Genomic DNA, 6,174 nt, shown 5'->3' with positions numbered 1-6,174 from the left:
CATAGTAATGCGATTGCACCATTTTGTTCACATCCAGTTCATGGTAGGATGCCTTTTTCACAAACCCTGTGTGCTTGTCTATATGTCTCATTCTTCCCCTCACAAATCATAGGTGAATCAGTGAAGATGCTTTATAATTAGCACATGACCTGTCTGAACACCTCAGTGCATGCACCAGATTCACGAGTGAAATCTTCTTAGACACACTGAAGGCAATGAGAGGAGACAAGCATGCACAGCTTGTTCCTTCAAACACATCGAGAGCACATCATCTCAGTGGCATAGTTTTGTAAGGTGCCATTTTCATCCCAAGCTCCGTACTCACATTATATGAATATGATAGGCAGCGTACAGATCGCAATACTCATATCATCATCCAAAACAACATTATTATCTTCATCCATGTCATTATTAACATTATCATCATTAACATAATCATGATAATTATAAATGGCTTCTGTCGCAGCGAGGGAGATGTTATGGGAAGATTATATGGAGATGAAGGAAAATGAGGACATCTGTTATTATTATATCCTTTGGTACATTTGGTTTCTGAATTGAGTTACTGGAGAGAAATCAACATGACAGTGGAACGGAGTTACACCAGATCCCCACATACCCTCCCTCTTTCAATTTATTATTTTTTTTTTTTCTCGCTCTTCAGTCTACAGAGAGGGATTGTGTGCAGTACACAGTGTAAATTAGGATGACACTGTTACCGACACAGAGCACACAGAAGAACACACTTTAACTCTTCAGGCTCCAACAAACCTAATGCTACAACACAATACCTTGGCTAAGTTAGCCACTTGATTTATTTATAAATCTATTTATTTATTTTTTGTCCCCTGGAAATATTTTGAAATAAATAAATAAATATATAATATAATATATATATATATATATATATATATATATATATATATATATATATATATATATATATATATATATATATATATATATATATATATATAAAATGTGGCTATATATATAATTCGGTCCCACTTTATATTAGGTGGCCTTAACTACTATGTACTTACATAAAAAATAAGTACAATGTACTTATTGTGCTCATATTGTATTGTAAAACACTTTTGCTGCTATTGAGGTGGGATAGGGGTAAGGTTAGGGAGAGGGTTGGAGGTATGGGTAAGTTTAAGGGTGGGTTAAGGTGTAAAGTATGGGTCAACAGCGTATTTATAAATGTAATTACAGAAATTAAATACATTAAATGTAATTACATGTCGTTTTTTTCTATAAGTACAATGTAAAAACATGTATTTACACAATAAGTACATTGTTCTAAATTATTAATTAAAATGTAAGTACATAGTAGTTAGGGCCCACTTAATATAAAGTGGGTCCTATAATTCTGACTACGGTCTATGTTTATGTTTATTTGTGTACACTGACACTGTACACAAGCCTTAACATTCCGCAAACATATCATACAGGGTTGGACATAAGGGTAAATAAATGATGACTGAGTCAAGATTCAAGACCTGATGTAAGACCAAACTATCTGATGCCAGAAAGCTTGTTCTTGAATCTAGAAACCACTACATTTTTTTTCTTTGCATTACTTTTATTCCTCCATCTAACAAAATGCCACATAGTAAACACTTGCTTTGCTTTGTCGGTTTTTCATCCCTTTAGGCGTCTCTGCTGAAAGCCTTGAAATCCATTACCCATATGTGACGTTTATCTTTTTTCCCTCTCTGAGTGGATGTGCTTTTACTGGATTTTAGCATATATAAAACATGATAATCTCATTACTCTGTCACACATTAAATCAAAACCGAACTGTACTTCTGCTCCATGTGAAAAGAGAACCTAAAAGTATATTGCTTAACATCATCTAAAAGTGAATCCATCAATTTTATGACAAATTTCACTTTTAACTCTCCTCTTGTCCTAAGAAACAGTACCTGTGATCCAAGCTGGCCCAAATTTGACCCAAATTAAAAGGATACAAATCAGACCTGGACAGTAAAAGAGATGAGAGTTACATTTGCAAAAAAAAAAAAAAAAATTCTAGTCAAAGAAAAGAAATGTTGTTTTTTTGGTGTTGTGGCGTTTGACGGGCCCAGGCCTAATTTAGTTTTAAATGAATTCATCTTTTTTATTCCTTGGAAAAAAAGAAAGTCGTATGAGAGTAAGTAAATAATAACATTTATTCAAATAATAACAATGATAAAATTTTTAAGTGAACTGTTTCTTTAAGAAATGTATGAGCTAATTGATCCAGCAAGATAAAGGCCTATCACAATTTATTTATATATTTTATCATTTCAAATAAATGAATTTATTTGAATGATCAAGTAATATGCAGTGTTGCATTACTCGCCGTTGTACCGTAAACCTGGTGCCTGCATCACCATTTTGGAGGTCATGGTTAAACAGACAATAATATCTAACTGCCTTTCCACATGGCTAGCATCTAGCAAGAAGAGGTGTGGCTCAAGGAACAAATAAATCACCTTAACCACAGCGCCACCTTCAATTGCCCAGCCATAAATCAGGGGGTCATGCATTCACGTGCCACCAGCCGTACAAGTCTCCATGTGCATGTTTTATATGTGATTTAATGTTGCAGGTTCATAAATGAAAATGTAACACAAGGACATGCGCCTTTGAGTCTCACATTCCCCTGCAGATCAACTTCTTTCATTTCATTTATGACATGGATGCGTAATGAAGTTCCTTATTTAGTGGTCCCTTGCCTTGATGTGTGAAGGTCTGACTGATTACTGCATTGATCAGTGGGTGGAACAAACAGTTGCTTGAACAATGCATTGATTGATTCATTGATTGACTTTATTAGTTTACTAGATTTTTCTTGGGAGAGAAATAGATTAAGGCCCCATGGTCCCTAATGAAACAAAAACAATATGGGAATATGCTGGAAAAAGTAGTGCAATATATTATAGAATACATTTCTATATTTGGGAAACTAATGCTTATATTTTTCAATATGCCTCATTGTATGCGTGGACCATGTATGGCTATATTTTGATATGTCTTGATTAAAAAAAAAACATATTTATATTGAAATAGTTTTTTGGAACACTCAGTTAATTCTCTTTTATGAGTTAATGTATGTCACACACTTTTATCTTACTTTATTGATTGCATAGTTACACATTTAATCTGCAAATATGTGTAGTAAATGTTTTACTGTGAAATTCTTTATGGACAAAATATTATTTTATTATATATAAACATACATGTGATTTATTAACGTACTATAAAATTCTGTATATTCTGAAAATAAATAAATACAAATTAATATAAAATATTAATCATTTTCATATAAGGAAATATATATTGTATATTTTTGTTGTAGTGTTGGACAGACAAATTAAATGTTAAATGAGCAGCTAGTTTAATTTATGATTTTATGATATTTCAATCAAGCATTCGTCTGTAAATTAAAACTTTTGAAAGACTGCCAGTTATTATATTTTCAAATGTCTAAATAACAATGAAAGTAATTATAGTATTCACTATTGAGTACCTAGCCCATGGAGGATGGAAGGGTGTAATCAACTAATTACTTCCAAGCATTTCAATCTCGTGCATTCTCATAATTTTTCTCTTTTGCTCCCATTGGTGACCTCATGAAGACTTTTTAAAAAGAACTTACATGAAAAGTAAGCAGGCCTATTAGATATTGTAATGGATCCTACAGCACTCACAAATAAACCCATTACAATATTAACCGACTCATGTAAAAGACATGACTGGACGTTTTTAGAATTCACTGTTCTGTGTTGTATCCAAAATATCTTCTCTTTTACTCTGTCTATCTTTCAGACGCAGCAAGTATGAGCTGACAGGAGGTATCAAAACAATTAATATCACTCAGCTGTGGGCAGCTGCTGCTTTCAGAGAGATCTGGTGGCGAGATCGGCTTTGACATCAAAAGCGTGAGTCTAGCGCTTCCTCTCGACATGAGCACCGTTCCACTGTCTCACATAATTGCACACTGACATCAATTAGACCTTAATGAGGGCACCCAGATTAGATCCAAACAGAGAAAATATGAAATGTGACCTTTCGTGAACTGAGAACACGTTTGCGTTCATCTGGTAGGAATAGATTGGACACTGGCCCAATTTGGGTTTTGTGGCCATAATATTTACAGCGTTGAAAAAATAGATACAATTTGGACTCCTTCATCTAAAACGCTGTCAGCATCTCATGTATCACAATGGTTTGCACTGACAGTTATTGTTCGTATGTTGTTCTGTGTCAGCTGTCAGATCCGTTTTCAACATTTACCTTTGTTATACTCTCCAAAATGGTGCTAGGGTTATTGAATAAATGAAGTAATTATTTATTTAGTTGTATATGTATTTTTTGCTCACAAAAAGTGTTCTCGTAGATTCGTAATATTACAGTTGAACCTCTGATGTCATATGGATTTTTTTAGGACTTATGGGTTGGAAAAACATGAGGATGAGTGATTAATGACAGAATTTTCATTTCTCTGTGAACTATCCCTTTAACTACAGAGAAACAATGAAGAACTAACTATAACTAAGGCTTGGGCGTCATGCGCTCATGGTTTTTGAGGGGCAATGATGGTGGGGGGGGGGCGGTTGGTATGGGTTCATGCTTGTCATGTGACAGAACAACCACGATAGCACTGTATAACATATGTAGGCTTATGTTTTATTGATTTATTTCCCCCTTTTACGTTAACGGATATCAGGAAATATCTTATGTGTAAATTTACCAACACATATTTGAGTATCAAGATATTTTCTGATATTTTCCTTATTCGTTTCGCACCTTTACAGATTATGTTATTTGATCAATGAATGGTGATGGAAAAAGTAGACTAATAGTGTTGTCTATTAGCTACACATAAAAACATGACTTTTTACTTAAGTACCATGCTACAGTAAAAATGCCATAAAATATTTTTAATATGACTGACTTTGCATTTAATGAGAATTTTATAATGTTATTTATTAAGTAATATATTAGTAATACATAATATTACATTATCAAAGACCATTTTCATACAATCTTGCCAGAGATCAGGCACGCTCAAAAACTGAAGCTGTTTACACTGTGAAATTAATATCTCAGCTCACATTCGTCTCTGATTGGCCATTGCGTCCATAACTCATAATCGTGTGTGATTATTTATTATGCAGCGTTGTACAAACGCATCTGCATTCACTTTGAATGGGCATGACGCCTCTAAGGCAGACAAAACACAAACTGAATATGAAAATGAAAACAACGGTGTGTAATTATTATAATGCATTCTGCTCCGTATGGCCTTCCATATTCCAGTGTTATCAACTACTTTAGATAGAATATAAATTGCAATTTTTCTTTTTCTTTACTCTTTCTTGATTATTTGGTTGGACTGCCAGGGGTTAGAATTATAAAAAATCAACTAGAAATGCAAAATAAGATGGAAACCTTCACATAATTAGAATGTAATGTAATACATTCATTTAACAACAACATGCCACACTGCTGTTTGAAATGTTTATCTTTGGATACGCCATACATTCTACTGTAATATAAACTACCAGGAAGTAAGCGATGCAGTGTAGACTGTGCAGTATGCTAGAATTCCATTCTGAACACAGTTTGCATCGATCAAACAGTGTTTTTGTGTTGAAGCATGAAGGGAACGGGTAACCAGCCTAATAGATAGACAGCTTCCTGTTCAGAGGGTGTTTTGTTCCCTCATCAGGATCCAATAGCAGGAACTGCACGCTTTGATAGAAAAACACTTCCCCCAGAGCAGAATACAGCTCCCAGGAGGACACACAATGACATCACTGCTCAGAGTTATTGTTTCAGAAAAACAGTTTGGAATTAGTTCAGTCAACCCTAGATGTGTAGTATATTTTGTCCCCACAGTGAACACAGAAACCTGAAGTAAAACCTGCCCTGTAGCAGGTCATGTACATGTTGCCTCCATGTTTCTAGCATTCACCTTTCAAAAAGCTCATGCAAATGTAGGTTTACAGTTTGTTCCAAGTTAGTTGCTTTACTGAAGTCAACACTGCTTTTTTTCTAGCATCCGAACATTAAACTGAGATAGGAGGAAGCTTTTTTTCACACACAATTACACATCTTGCCTATAACCTCCAGGAAGACTGTCCCTTTAATGAAAATGTGCTGCAAGTTGCTTTAGAT

Source organism: Carassius auratus, chromosome 9 (genome assembly GCF_003368295.1).
Source record: "Carassius auratus strain Wakin chromosome 9, ASM336829v1, whole genome shotgun sequence".
Lineage (NCBI taxonomy): Eukaryota > Metazoa > Chordata > Actinopteri > Cypriniformes > Cyprinidae > Carassius > Carassius auratus.
This window is presented reverse-complemented; position numbering follows the sequence as displayed.